This window comes from Syzygium oleosum, unplaced genomic scaffold (genome assembly GCF_021117445.2).
Source record: "Syzygium oleosum isolate NSW1041296 unplaced genomic scaffold, Sole_v2.1 Sole_v2.06, whole genome shotgun sequence".
Classification (NCBI taxonomy): domain Eukaryota; kingdom Viridiplantae; phylum Streptophyta; class Magnoliopsida; order Myrtales; family Myrtaceae; genus Syzygium; species Syzygium oleosum.
This window is the reverse complement of record NW_026607490.1, coordinates 13,335,805-13,351,917: the sequence shown is the minus strand read 5'-3', so window position 1 is coordinate 13,351,917 and position 16,113 is coordinate 13,335,805. Positions and strand designations below refer to the sequence as shown.

The 16,113-nt window shown below is 36.6% G+C and overlaps 1 long non-coding RNA gene across 1 annotated transcript; it reads left to right on the top strand.

Annotated features, from left to right (window-relative positions):
• Positions 1-10,555: 10,555 nt before the first annotated feature.
• LOC115664646 (uncharacterized) lies at positions 10,556-11,265 on the top strand. Its single transcript, XR_004003610.2, has 3 exons — positions 10,556-10,693; positions 10,823-10,896; positions 10,977-11,265. It is a non-coding gene; the product is annotated as an uncharacterized LOC115664646 (long non-coding RNA).
• Positions 11,266-16,113: the final 4,848 nt, after the last annotated feature.

Sequence of the window (16,113 nt, the reverse complement as noted above, 5' to 3'; positions counted from 1 at the left end):
ACCATTACGTAATTCTCCTCATGTTGGGATACAATAACTGCTGATACTGGCCCGGTAATGGCAGTTTTTCTTCAGTCGATAGTGCACTCATGTGCCCCCAACCCCCCTGTTGGAAACTTGACTTCAAAAATGGGTAGAACAATGAAATCAGACTTTGAGGCGTGATATCACTTTCTTTAAGGAATTATTTGCCCCACGAAGTTGCTAATGGTCACCGGCAAATTTCCTCTAGGATACAACAAAGTCTCGATTGAGAATACCGAATAGCAATTTCGGTATATCTCCAGGGTCTCTCTAGGAAAACAATTAGAAAAGATGGCTGTATATCTCTTGGAAGAAATGGAAAAAATGGTTGTTTTTTTTTTAATGAACAAAAATGTTGAAATATTTATACGTTGAACAAACACAACCTTTCGAATGTAAAGAAATAATGTCCGAACAGACACAATCTTCCAAAGGTTGTAAGAGAGCCTAATTACCATTAGGCAGAAAATAAAAATTTGAAATTTAATAAATAAATAAAAAATGATTGTTGATTAGTGCCAAATCTCGTCCACGTGCGCACTCACATCCTTTCGATGTGGGACAAGGCACCTCATTGTTTGTTTTACAAACAAACTACCAACAATCCCCCACTTTGTTTGTAAAACAAAATTGAAATAAAACGTTAAAAATATACAGCCAAAATTTCTGTGAGATTAATATACATAAATAAAGGTCTCTTTTGAGTTAAACCTTTACTTAGTGCAAGTATCTCAAAACTCTATCAAAGTGACAAGTAGTTCGGCTTTAAACTTGTACTTTTAAATAATAGAATCGGACATACCACACATATAATAACCTCTTGTTTCAGTGAGAAGTTCTATATTACTCAGCACTATTATGGCCATATGCTTGTACCTGTTTCATGAGCTCTCTAGAAAGCAACCCCAACTTTCGTAAGAAGCGGCACCACTTCTAAGCTCATATAGGTGAAGTATCTTTCATGTGTTTATGTTACTAATAACACATTTGAACCATACTTCATTAAGAATTTAATTCAACCTACAAACGTAACAAACGATACTGACTTCTCATGTCTGGGCTAGCGTCAATATCAAACAATCACATTCAATAACTTGTTCTTACCCATTAAACCTTGTAATTAGTGATGTTCTAGAAAAAGGTTGGGTTACCATTACTGGTGATTTTAATTAAAGGGTTTCAGCCCCGTTTCTTGGGAGGTCATATTTACCATGTCTCTTGGTAAAGCCTTTGTCAAGGAATCAGCTAGATTATTGCTTGACCTCACGCAGACAATTGTTACGGTACCATCTTTAATCAATTGTCTCAAGTACTTGTGTCTTAGACTAATATGTCTAGACTTATCATTATAAGTGTTATTATAAGTTCTTGCCAAAATAGCTTAACTATCACAATCGATAGAAATATGAGGCATAAGACTAGGTCATAATTTGATATCCAACAACAAATTCGTAATCCATTCAGCCTCTTTCTCAGTTGTTACTAAAGTAACAATTCAAATTCCATAGTTGAGTGAGTTATACACATTTGTTTCTTGCTCGTCCAAGAAACAACACAACCATCAAATGTGAAAATCCATCTAATAGTGGATTGTTTATCACCCACGCTTGTAATCCAATTAGTATCGGTGTATCCTCCTAATACAACCGAATAATTATTATAGAGCAGTCACAAATTTTTAGATCTCTATAATAACAAAAAATTTGGGTAATAGCTTTTCAATGTTCTATACTTGGATTACAAATATATTTACTCAACTTACACACGAAATAAGCAATATCAGGTCTAATATAATGCATCGCATACATTAAAGACCCTATAACACTTGCATATTCAAGTTGTGCCACAACTTTACCAGTATTATAATTTAATTTAATACTGGAATCAAATGGATTACTCATATCTTTGAAACCAAGATATTGAAATTCATTTAACATTTTTTCAATGTAATCACATTGGCACAAAGAATAACCCCCACTATGTCTTTTAACTTTAATACCTAAGATAGTATCTACTTCACCCAAATCTTTCATTTTAAACATGAAAGTTATATACTTCTTAGTCTCAATAATTCCAATTATATTGGCTCCAAAATAAACATATCATCAATCAAAAAATCACCAACCTTCCACCCTGGCTCATTACTTCTAGCTCGATCTCTAGAAGTGCTTTCATCCGCTTGGAGACATCTGGTTTCGAAAAATTGGCAAATGAACTAACAACGTTGACTCCTTATGCATGGTTTCCTTCTCTGACCAGATGGAGCATGACAAACACATAATAATTTATATAGCCAGGATCCCTGTAATCGCGCACCATCTCCGGGAAAGCACTCGTGATAGAATCAAGTTCCCCGTGATAGTTAACAAACCACCCAGAATAATCTTGAACCTCCTACTCCCCCGATTCTCTGAAATGGGAAGTCTTGGCATTGTCCCAAACTGCTCTTTCTAGACATCAAAGCAAAGGGAAGCCCCCGTTGGACAAATCCAATGAACCCTACCATTCCAAAAGATGCCATTGTCGAACACCATATCGAATGGAGTGACAAAAAGGAGACTCAGAAAACTTCCTTTCGTGGTCTCGAGAAAGGTAAATCTCAATTTGATAACAGTATACGGATTCCATAGTATTTCTAAAATAGCAACCGCCTCCCCAAACCTCTCGAACTCGATATAACAAGTTATCATTGCAGTCCACGAAATCACATTCTTGTCGAGAATATCGCCACAAACACCTTGTACGCATCTTCGAAATATCTGCATTTCGTATAAAAGCAGAGCAAACCGGTCTTGACATAGACATCGCAATCTGGACCCATCTTCACTACGAGAGTGTGCATCCTCCAGCCGAGCTTGAAGTCCAAAAGCCTTGTGCACGCCTTCAAGACGAAAGGGAGAGTGAAGTAATCGGGCAATAAACCATTCTTTCGCATTGAGCGGTAAAAGTCCACGGCCTCGCCGAAATGGTCATTTGAGACCAAGGTAAATATCATGTGAGATGAGAATATCAGATCAGATCAGCACAACCACATATGATTTCCCGCCAATGTGATCGTCATCCAGTCAACTGCATTCGTGACTTCCTTCAAAGAAAAATCAGAGAATACTGAAAGAATAGCTAGTCCACAACCAGAAACCGATTGAATAATAGATACTGGAGCCTGAGATAAAGCTATCGACATCAGCAATGCTCCAAGTATGTCCATCGAAAACCCAACAGCCCAATCTCTGTTGAGAGCATATGCTCTAATAACCTTGAGCTTGAAAAAGAGAGGGGGCAAAATGGCCGTGCTCTTCTTTTGAAGAACCTTCCCGATGTTATTGCCCGCGGTGTCCACCATCGTCAGACAAATCGACTCCAACATCTCTCTCTCTCTCTCAAAAGTGACCCAGAATCGGAGAGAAGAAGAAGAAGGGAAATAAATTTGCAAGATCTGTGCTTTGGATTTGGATTCGGTGATATACCGTTCGGAGGTTCTGATGCCAATTACGTTTCACGTTACCTCTTCGTTTGCGTTGGTTTGGTTCCACAAGATAATTCCACATCCTCCTCCTTGGCACGTCTAACTTGGCATCACCAACCACACACTCAACCATGCCATCTCCACAAATCACCATGGAATGTGTAGAAAACGAAAAGGATTACGCAATTTGTATGCGATTAGGTAATCAAAGTCTGACTCCATCGTTGCCCAAATAATTCCTTAAAATTGTTGGAAACTTGACTTAAAAAATGGGTAGAACAATGAAATCAGACTTTGAGGCGTGATATCACTTTCTTTAAGGAATTATTTACCCCACGAAGTTGCTAATGGTCACCGGCAAATTTCCTCTAGGATACAACAAAGTCTCGATTGAGAATACCGAATAGCAATTTCGGTATATCTCCAGGGTCTCTCTAGGAAAACAATTAGAAAAGATGGATGTATATCTCTTGGAAGAAATGGAAAAAATGGTTGTTTTTTTTTAATGAACAAAAACGTTGAAATATTTATACGTTGAACAAACACAACCTTTCGAATGTAAAGAAATTATGTCCGAACAGACACAATCTTCCAAAGGTTGTAAGAGAGCCTAATTACCATTAGGCAGAAAATAAAAATTCGAAATTTAATAAATAAATAAAAAATGATCGTTGATTAGTGCAAAATCTCGTCCACGTGCGCACTCACATCCTTTCGATGTGGGACAAGGCACCTCATTGTTTGTTTTACAAACAAACTACCAACCCCAACCCCCCCTGAAGGAAACCTTTTCATCCGTCAGACTAATGAACAAATTTTTCTCGGCGGAGTCCTAGCGAGCTGATGATTAACATTCGGGCCATTCTGTTCTCACTTTGACCGCTGAGTCTCTTGCGTGGGAAGGCAGGAGCGAATGATCTGGCGAAGGACCCGGTAAGACAAACCCTTTGATTTACCTGCTCTTTGTATATATGACTCAACAGTTGTGGGGGCCTATTAGGTAACTTGTAATAAATCATTAATCAATTCATCTAGTGGATAATTAGCACGGATTTGGCTAATTCTAGTGCAGGATAGAAACTGGGCCTAATACCCTAGAAAACCTCAAACTTTAGCTTTTGTTCCAATTTTACTTTTTGTCTCGTAAAAAACCTTCAACTTTATGTTTAGTTCCAATTCTGCCATAAACTTTTATTTGTCTTATAAAAAATCCTCAACTTTAGGTCACGTCCTAATTCTACCATAAACTCTCTCTTTTTGTCCTATGAAAAACCCCATAACTTTAGGTCTTATCTCAATTTTACCGTCCAGTGCCAATTTTACCCTAAAATTTTTACAGTATCATAAAAAATCTCAAACTTTTACTTAAGTCACAAACTTGGAAAGATCCACGAAGAGATCTCTATTTTTAGCAAACCTCATCCGATCCCCGTCAATCAAAGTCCTTAAAGGGGTTACTTAAAAGGTTTTTCTTTTGGATTCGGCATTTATTCCATAAATCACTTTGCAAACCCTCTCAAATAAGGAAATCTCCACTTGAAAATGGTTTATTACTTGAAAAATTAGGAAAAAGACCAGCATAACCATTTGAACTATCCTGACAGGTGAAGTAACACAAAACCGTACGAGGTAAAACCTACTCATTAGAGTGTGCTAAACAGAGAATCCCCAACGTGTCAATGTCAATGGAGGAGTTGAAAAGAGTTCATTCTATGCAAGAAAAAGAGAAGGGGAAGGTAATCCCCATTGAATTTCCTGCCCGATACACAAGTGTCCAGCATCTTTCAATACTTGGTTGTATAACTCTCCATTGCTTAAGTAAATAAAATAACACCATTCACGCCCAATTCCTATCTCACACACAAAAAATTGTGAGCTCCCAATAAAAAAACAAAAAACAAAAGAAGGATGAAGAACTTCCAAGTGGCAGCAATCTTTGTGCCCGTTCTATTCTTGGCGACAAGTGAGCTTCCTCTTCCGGATACATATGCCTTCAGATATATGTACTGAAATTATTAGGATTATATTATTTATACATGTATAGTTTCCAACCAAAGGACAATCTAATTTCTTTATTTTATTTTATTTTTGGTGGGGGGCATGAAGGTGAGGTGATAATGGGAAGGTATACGGGCGCGTCTGTGCGAAGGATTATGATTTTCCCAACTGCCAGGATCAAGCGTGCAACACATTTTTTTGGGGGCGCGGATAGAGGGTGGTGTGGTTGGTTTGTAGTAAGGATGGATCCAAGTGCCTTTGCTTTCAACCTTGCTAATAAGTAAATAGCTCCCTCCTTCCTTCTTTCCTTCCTTTCGACACCCATGTCCACTAGGTCATTCGCTTTTCTGTAACCTGCCTTCAATAAAGTGATCATTTTGTGACATTCTCTCTCTCTCTCTCTCTAAAATATCACTAATCTCGGTGTAGATTGAGGTGACTAGCAAGGATCACCTAGAGAGGGTGAATAGATGATTTGAGTACTTTTTGATCAATTTAAAGCGGAAATAATTGATCAAGGATAAAATCTTAACGTTGTTCAGATTTTGAACAATCTATAAGTAGATGTGCAATGCAATAAATAAAATGAGTTTAAGGGATGAGAAAAATTGCACACAAGACGTATAGTGATTCGGCTTAGATTAAGCCTACGTCCACTCTCCCACGCGACAGTCTACTAGTTGAATTCCACTAGATGATCAATGAAGAGATTACAACGTGAGTGATAATCCTCGGTGTATGATAAGTCTCACTATCTCACTCAATGACTCTTTTCAGTGTATCTTAAAAATTACACTTTAAAGCTCACGAAAGACAAGTATATAGATGACAAAATCTGAATCAAGATGTTTTGCATATTAAACCATTGCAAAACAATCTTCAAGATCGAGTCAATCAATTTATTTTAAGTGTGAAATTCAAGCCAGATTACTAGCCGTTATGTACGTTCGATATTGTATTACGTTCTGGACTTTACGATATGGACTTACGTTCGAACTTGTGTCTGAAGTTTATCACGTGCGGTATAAAGTCTAAACCTCTTTATCTGCAATATAAAGTCTGAATCTCTTCATTTGTAGTATATAAAGTCTGAACTTTATCTTTTGCAGTATAGAATATGAACTTCTCCTTCTGGTTCATGTAAAGTCTAGTCCTCTCGAAGTATAGATTTGCCATCTCCAGAATATAACTTCCTGGATTAAATACTTCAAAGTATTTGTCAGACTTACAAAATTCTCATGGACAGTTTTGTCAACTTCAAAATCTATTAGGAGATTTTCCCAACGTAGATTATGTCTGCAAGAGTTATATCTTAGGATACCACCTAATTTTATTGCAATCGGAGCTTCATCTCTCTCTAGGATGAGCCATATGGGCATAAGATGTAGATCGACAGTGTCACGAGCAGCGGATTCTTACGATAGTAACAAAGTAATTTGATGAACTGATTGTGCTGAAATTACACGAGTTGAAAAATGCCCGGAATGGCACACGTTGATTGTCGCTTGACAATCAATAAAAATCAGAAGTTTCGAGCAATCGCAATCCTTTTGCAGTAAACAAACAACTAACGATTGAAGGGAACTTGATTTGATCTTGGTTCTTGAAGTGGAGGTCTAAAATAATTCGAACACTCAATTCTCGGGTTCAAAGAAGTTTGGTTTTGCCTACATTAAATATGGTGCAGGAAATTGAAGAACATAAAGGAAAGCATAAGCAAATTGCATTTACATGATAGAAAAATGATGTGCGGTTAGAGTAATATTTATAAACTACCCACTGCCTATTTATAGGCTATTGGATATACGACTTTTTATCACACTGACTACCACACAACATCATATAAAAATAAAATGAAAAATTTGTCCAAAAATTCCAAACCCGTTGTATGGTGGCCAATTTAGTCCAAAACTTTTCAATTTGGCCAATTTAATCTAAACTTTTTTATGATTTTTCAATGTAAGCCTTCCAGCCAATTTTTATTGGAAATTATTGACATGGCATGCAAGTCCTCGCCCAATCGCCGGCAATAGTCGTGGATCATCGCCATGGCCCTTCCAAGAGATGAACAGTAGAAAAAAGAAAGAAAAGAAAAGAATAAAAAAATTATACAAATTTTTGGAAAATTTGCAAAAATCGTTTACGTCATTGCCGGCAGTACCACATAGGATGGCCAACGTTAACTGAATCATTACATCAGCGATTTCTGGTCAAAATTGGCCGAGACTACATTGGAGAATCGTCAAATGGTTAGAACTAAATTGGTCAATTTGAAAAGTTTATGATTAAATTGGCCGCCGCACAATGGATTTAGGATTTTTTTGGATAATTATCCCAATTAAATTGTTACAAGTTTGAAAGAAGACAAGTGCCATTAACTTCTCACTAACAAATAGGACTTTTGAGAGAATTCTAATAATGATAGAAATGTTTGTGCTTTATTTTTCTGAGGGTGAGAGAAAAAATAAAACAAAAAAAATGGGTTCTTTCTAATAAATAATGAAAATTTAAGTTTGAAAATCATGCAGTTAATCTCATTTGCTTTTGGTTGAATTGGGAAAAAATGGGACACCACAAAGAACTGAACAATGAGCCATACAAGGTAGGAAATTGTCTGAGCACGGTTCTAAGGGAAGAAATCAACCCACGTAGTCTAATCGGGGAGAATAGGCGGTGCGATAGGGAAACTCGGAAATTATGAAGGCTCGATTCGATAAAGCTGCAGAATACTTGCAACTTCCATAATCTCTATCCATTTATAATGAGCCGATTGAATTCGAACCAATTGCAACATAGTAGAAACTTTTGTTGACACAGTTTTGTGGATGTAGAAGACAAATCTCTCGATCAGATGGCAAACAAACTCTGTATTAGGCAAGTCGCAAAATCCAAGACTTAGGTGCTAACAAGTGCTCCCTTACTTAGTTGTAAATTACCCAATTAGTCATAAAACGGATGCTAGTTCAGTTCTAAATTTTCGAATTCTGCCAGTGCAGTCCTAAACCTTTTGATGATTGCTAAATGAAATCTTTCCATCCAATTTTAGCTTGAAGATGCGAACGTACCATGTAAGAGCAAGAGTGTTCGATTATGGATCTCGATGTATCATTGTGGAGATGACTTCCACTTTATAAAAATAGGGTTAATACCGCCAAAAAATCTCAAACTGGTGTAGCCGTGCCACAATTACCCTAGGCTTATTTTCATATCACAAAAAATCACGAATCGGAATACTTGTGCCACATTTACCCTAAAAAAATCCATGCTTACCACAATTTGGGGAAAATGTGGCATGAATACATCAATTTGGGTAAATCTTGTAACGCCCCAGAACATCACACGTGACACGTGTCTTTACCAAATATATTTTATAACTAGTATTAGCATGCGGAAGCACAAAGAATTGTCCACATCATTCCAAACAATAAAAACCCCCGCGTTTAATGATGTGCATATACTTTTTTATATTAATGCCACTAGTTACCAACTTAACACAAAATTCAAACAAATACAATTCAGGGGTTGATGGTCTCTGGCATCTTCTGATGTCATCTTAATTGTTTGTCTTTGGAATTGCACTCAACCAGAGGAGTTCTTGCTGGAGAAAGAGCTAGGACTTTCCAGCTTCTGAGTGTCAGCCTGTTTCATTTCGGAATATGTATTGATAAGAGTAGTCTTTCTTCACTTTTAGAAATTTCAATATGTGGAGGAAGAACTCTTTCAATGGCTTCAATTTTGTATGTCTTCAAAAAAAGGTAAGAATATTGCCCGGTAGAAAAAGCGATATTGCAGCAGATTGAATCCATGGTGTATAATTCCTATTCACCATTATGTGGCTTAGCTTCTACTCAAGTTGGGATACAATAACTGTTGATACCGGCCCCCATAGTGGCGGTTCTTGTTTAGTAGATAGTGCACCCGTGCGTGTCTTTGTTCTTATCATTTTCCCCTTGCAATGCAGGTTGAAGTTTTCCGTCTCAAGCAGAGGTTGCAATCTATGGAAAATAGAGCCCCCACTCCAAGGAAATCTTTTCATGTTTAGCAGCATAGGATCGTTCAGAATAATGAACAAGTTTTTCTTGGCAGTATCTTAGCGAGCCGACCCTCTCCAATCTATACTCACTTTGACCGTAGAGTCTCTTGCCTATGAAGGCAGTGGCGAACGAGCATGAACATTGGGCAAAGGACCACTTAAGACGAATTTTGTGATACGTGTGCTCATTTGTAGATACGAGTCAAACAGTTTTAGTGGCCTATTAGGTAACTTGTAGTTTATAGTCAATCAGTTCATCTAGTGGGTAATTAGCGTGGATCTGGCTAATCCTAGTGCAGGATAACAAACTGTAATGTTTATGTGAATATGTGAAATTATTCATATGCACGCGGCAGTCGGCAAGAATCACTTAGTAGACGAATCTGGCGATAAATACCGTGAAGTCAGTTGTAATTACTAAAAGCATATCGTGGATTTACTTCATATCAAAGAGCAATTGGACTATTGAATTCATTGTACTGTCAAGCGAACACATGCGCATTGAGCGAGCAATTTGGCAATATCGGAGTTGGAAGGCCATCAAACACGGCAAAATCCATGAAGAGATCACTTTCTTTTTATCCTGGGGCCATTCATGAATAAGAGTCTAAACTAGCAATCCTTGTTATATTGCCCGACCTCGAAGTAATTATATTGGTTGTGACTTAAGCTTAAACAAAATTCCACATTTTACCGTCCGATACACCATTTCTAATAGGTAAAGTAACATAAAACCTTAACGAAACAACCTTTTCGTTATGGTTCTAAACAGAGAAGCCATAACACGTCAAATGTCAATTGAGGAGTTGCAGATTCGTAAACAATGCTAGCATAACAGTCACCATTACTCACAGGTACTATTGGAAGTAATGGTGGCATGTGGACCACGAGTTATAATGGAGAGTAAAAGGGCTACTTATCGACATGCCACCTTACTTGCAAAAATAACGGTGGCCGTTACTCAAGTGTTTTCCAAGATTCATTCAGGTGTTGGAGGGCCAACAACTTTGGTCAAACCGCATGACCACCAACGTGAATGAATTAACGTTATACTCCAAATAAGAAGATGCGCACATTACAAAATTGGAAACCGTGAAAGAACGATATATCCAGGCAAGCAAAAGAAAACGGGAAGGAAATCCCACTAAAGATTTCCTTCCCTATCCACAAGAGTGTACGTATTGAATATTGCATCTTTCCATACTTGGTTGTGTATCTCTCTATTCCTTCAGTATGTAAATAACACCATTCACCATCCAATTCCTATCTCTCACACGCAAAAAATTTTCAACTCCCAATAGCAACAAAAAACAGATAAGGATGAAGAACTTCCAAGTTGCAGCAATCCTGGTACTCGTTCTGTTCTTAGCGACAAGTAAGCTGCCTCTTCCAGATACGTATGCATATGTATTATATATAAATCTAACTTTTTTTTCGGGGATGGGGGGCATGAAGGCGAGGTGATAGTGGGGATGTATGGGGGGAATCTCTGTGTGAAGAATTATGATTCTCCCAACTGCCAGAATCAAGTGTGCAACACCTTGTGCGCCAAGACTAAGACTAAGGGAGCCATATTGAAGCCTTAGGGGGCATGTAGTAAGGATGGATCCAAGTGCATTTGCATTCAAATTTGCTAAGCCTGCCTTTGCTCACGAGGTCATTTGGCTTTACCTTCAACACCCATGTCCACAAGTTCATTTGGCTTTCTGTAACCTGTCTTCAATAAAGTGATCATTTTGTGACCTTCTCTCTCTCTCTCTCTCTCTCTCTCTCTCTCTCTCTCTCTCTCTCTCTCTCTCTCCAAAATTTCACCAATCTCCATCTAAACTATGACTGCAAGAGTTATATTTCAAAATATCACAAGGTCATTTGGCTTTCTGTAACCTGTCTTTAATAAAGTGATCATTTTGTGGCATTTTCACTCTCTCTCCCTCCCCAGAATATCACTAATCTCCATCTAAACTATGACTGCAAGAGTTATATTTCAAATACCATATAATATTATTGCAATCGGAGCTTCATCTCTCTCCGGGATGAGCCATACAGGCATAAGACATGGATGGACAAAAGCACAAGCAGCCGATCCTTTTGATAATAACGAAGTAAATCGATAAACTGATTACACGAGTTGAAAAATGCCCGGAATGTCACGTTGAAATTTCAAGCAATCGCGGTCCTTGTCGGTTAAAGAGCCAACTAGTGATTGAAGGGAACTTGACTTGTTCTTGGTTCTTGAAGTTGAGATCTAAAACGATTCGAACACTTAATTCTCGGGTTCAAGAAGTTGATGGCAAGAGATCTCGTGCAAGAAGTTTGGTCATGGCTCCATTGAATATTCACCGCCGGAGAGGTGCGGGAAATTGAAGAACATAAATCATAGCAAAAGCAAATTGTATTTACATGTTAGAAAATTGATATGCGATTAGAGTAATCCTTATTAAGATTACACATTGCCTATTTATAGGCTATTGGATATACAACTTTTTATCAGACACACTACCACACAACATCACATAAAAATAAATGAGAAAATTGTCCAAAAAATCATAAACCTATTTGTTTACACCAAAAAATGACCAAGTCGTCAACATGTACAAGCACGTGGCTATTGCATGGATATTATCATGCATGTGATGCATTGTTGACAACCACAAGGATTGATATTGATATTAACGCACGTCGATAGTCATGACCGATCGATTGTCAATATACAAAGACTAATGGTTAATGATGATCGACAATGATATTGATCAATAAGGATCGCTAAGCTTTCCAGGGGTTAGAAGAAAGCTGAATGCCTAAGGAGCATCAAGATATGGTTCCAAGTTCAAAGTCACTAAAGAAAAAAGCAATTAGGATTGTGGAACAACTAGCATGCGTTTTTAAAAGATGCAATTGTTCGAGAACAAAATCACGCCATCATGAGAATATGGGCACAAAATTCTCGGAGATGAGATGAAGGAACATGGACACAACCGCTGGAAACTGCTCATAAGCGATTATGGCACTACCACTATAAATACCATTGCTCGTCTACTAAAGCACCCCCTTGCGCACAAATCAAACAAAAATGCAACCTTTCAATTATTTTTAATTTCCTACACTATACTTTTAGTTTCCAAACTCGCGTTGTCGATTAAATTCCGACGAGTTTCTTTATCATGGCTGTTGTATCATCGATTAAATTCTGGCATAGCATCTTCGCATTCTCAAGCTTCGTCGTCGATTAAATTCCGGCATTGTTTGTTTGCACTCAATTCTGTTATAGAGTTTGTATTTTCCAAACCTTGTCGTAGATAAATTCTGGCAAGATTTGTGTCTCTACAGTCCTGTGAAGTTGAAGTTGTTGATTCCCTTATCACCTGTGATATTTTATGTTCGGAGTCACTACAGAACCTTTCTCCCTTAATTAAAAACCGAAGAACGACTTTCCGATAAAGATATTTCATTACAGGAGAAATTCCAGCAAAACATTTTTTTTGGCACGTCTGGTGGGACCATGTGGCTAATTTGAGGAAATATGATGGTACATACAAGGCATTAACTCGATCCCGACAATGCTAGCGGTAAAAATTTACCACAACCTCCTATCAATGAAAGGGTGGGACAATTTAAGTCATCGACTACACAACCAGTGGCAGATTAAGCACAAGGTGGACATGTCAACATCCAAAGACAACTCACCAATGAGCAGAGAAGGCAGTTGGAACCAAGTCCAGTAATGGTAGCTTCTATATGGAGGTTGCTTGGTAGCGAATGATAACCATTCTGTTCCGGAATGAGTTCCTGAACCAGAAATAGATTTTTCTATTTCTGGTTCCTAGATGAGTTTCTGAGAAAAAAAACCCGTTTGATAATGACAAAAAATTTCTATTTCTAGAACAGAAACCCTTTTGATAACAGCACAAAATTTCTATTTCCTGAAATAAAAACCCGTTTGATAAACAACAGAAAATTCTATTTCCAGGAACAAAATTCCATTTTTTTAGAAATGGAATAAAAATAATAAAAAATCCGAAAAATTCATAAAAATCTTTAAAAAAATTCAGAAAATCCCAAAAAATTGAAAAATTCCAGAAAAAATCATCAAAATGTTGAGAAAATAAAAAAAATTTAGATTTCGGGAAAATAGGAAATTTGTTGAATTTTTTCAAAAAAAATCAAGAAATCAAAAATTTCAAAACTTCACAGAATTGCTTAGAATACCTGTGGCCACCCACTTTTAGTGAAATTTAAATTTTTTTAGGTGCAAAAAAAAATCAAAAAATCAAAAATTTCAAAACTTCACAGAATAGTTTAGAATACATGTGGCCACCCACTTTGAGTGAAATTTAAATTTTTTAAGGTGCCCAAAAATATTCAAAAACTCAAAAATTTCAAAACTTTACAAAATGGCTTAGAATACCTATGGCCACCCACTTTGAGTGAAATTTTAATTTTTGGAGGTGAAAAAAAAGCAAAAAATCAAAAATTGCAAAACTTCACAGAATGACTTAGAATACATGTGGCCATCCACTTTGAGTGAAATTTAAATTTTTTTAGGTGAAAAAAAACATAAAAAATCAAAAATTTCAAAACTTCACAGAATAACTTACAATACACCTCTAGCCACCCACTTTGAGTAAAATTTAATTTTTTTTAGATGCCCAAATAGTATTTGTTATTTTTTATTTTATTTTTTTTGGTTCCTAAAGAAAATTAAATTTCACTCAAAGTGGATGGCCACATGTATTCTAAGCCACTCTGTGAAGTTTTTAAAATTTTTCTTTTTTGCTTATTTTTATTTTTTTTTCGACACTTAAAAAAAAATTTCACTCAAAGTGGGTGGCCACAGGTATTCTAAGCAATTATGTGAAGTTTTTTATTTTTTATTTTTTTATTTTTTTCGGCACCTAAAAAAATTTAAATTTCGCGTAAAGTGGATGGCCACAGGTATTCTAAGCCATTTTGTGAAGTTTTGAAATTTTTTCTTTTTTTCTTTTTTTTTATTTTTTTGGCACCTAAAAAAATAAAATTTCGCTCAAAGTGGGTGGCCACAGGTATTTTAAGCCATTCTGTAAAGTTTTGAAATTTTTACTTTTTGGCTTATTTATATTTTTTTTGGCATATAAAAAAATTTAAATTTCACTCAAAGTGAGTGGCCACAGGTATTTTAAGCTATTCTGTGAAGTTTTGAAATTTTTTATTTTTTTTTATTTTTTTTGGCACCTAAAAAAATTTAAATTTCACTCAAAGTGGATGGCCACAAGTATTCTAAGCCATTTTGTGAAGTTTTGAAATTTTTGATTTTTTGCTTTTTTATTTTTTTCGGCACCTAAAAAATAAAATTTCGCTCAAATTGGGTGGCCACAGGTATTCTAAGATATTCTGTGAAGTTTTTAAATTTTAGAATTTTTTATTTTTTTTTTGGCAACTAAAAAAATTAAATTTTGCTCAAAGTGGGTGGCCATAGGTTTTCTAAGCCATTTTGTGAAATTTTGAAATTTTTTATTTTTATTTATTTTTATTTATTTTTTTCGGTACCTAAAAAAATTTAAATTTCACTGAAAGTGGGTAGCCACAGATTCTAAACCATTCTGTTAAGTTTTGAAATTTTTGATTTTTTGCTTTTTTTTCTCACCTCAAAGATCGTGACTTCCATATGAATATGTGTGTTGAAGAAAATGAATTCCTCAGAAATGGTTCTCACTTTTGTTCCAGAAATGAAAAACCAACTTTTTTTTGGTTCTCATTTCTGGTTTCAGAATCAGTTTTGGAAGCAAACTTGTCCCGGAAATAGAAAAATGAAATTGCGTTACCAAACGGATTTCTGGTCCAAAACTGATTCTGAGAACAAAAAATCAGTTCTGGACAGAACCAGAATGGTTTTCATGCAGCACCAACACCATAACAAAACACCTAACCACCTGATAAAGTACTTTATGGATGTGGTTAAGCCAATGATTGTCCATACCTTCCATAAAGTCATGCACAGGCAGGGAACATCAAGCCATTTAATTCAAATGCAGGCTAATCCTACTAATCATGCGCTGTCGAGGTATGTTCCTTCATCTACTACTACGTAAGTTACTTTTGGTACCATAGGAAACAAACTGCCACTTCACCACCACCAATTAGGATTTTGCAAATGGCTGAAATTTTTGGTACAACCCAAACCAATGAGGCGATACCTGTTGAAGTAAACCCAAATGGTCATAACAATGGCAATTTGGCAAATCAAAATACTCAGTAAAATTTGCCATTGCCAAATATGGAAAACGTATAGCCAGTTGCCCCAATACCTCTGGTTGATAATGTGAGACCAATTGAGATGATGACACAATATAACATAGAGCTGGTCCTATAGAGACCTAATGTTGTCATCGATAGCCAAGGTAGACCACCGTCTCCACCTAAGGGGCAGGATGGTCAAAGACCTGTAATAGAATTAATGGCAATGCCCAATCCAGTGTATGCTTCTCAAGGACCAAATATGGTGCTTGACAACCAAGTTAGACCACTACCTTTTCCTGGAGGATAACCTTTTTAAGTGATCACTAGTCAAGATCCCCAACAGGTCCAGTAATACTAGACCGAGTGATTCAAGGCATAG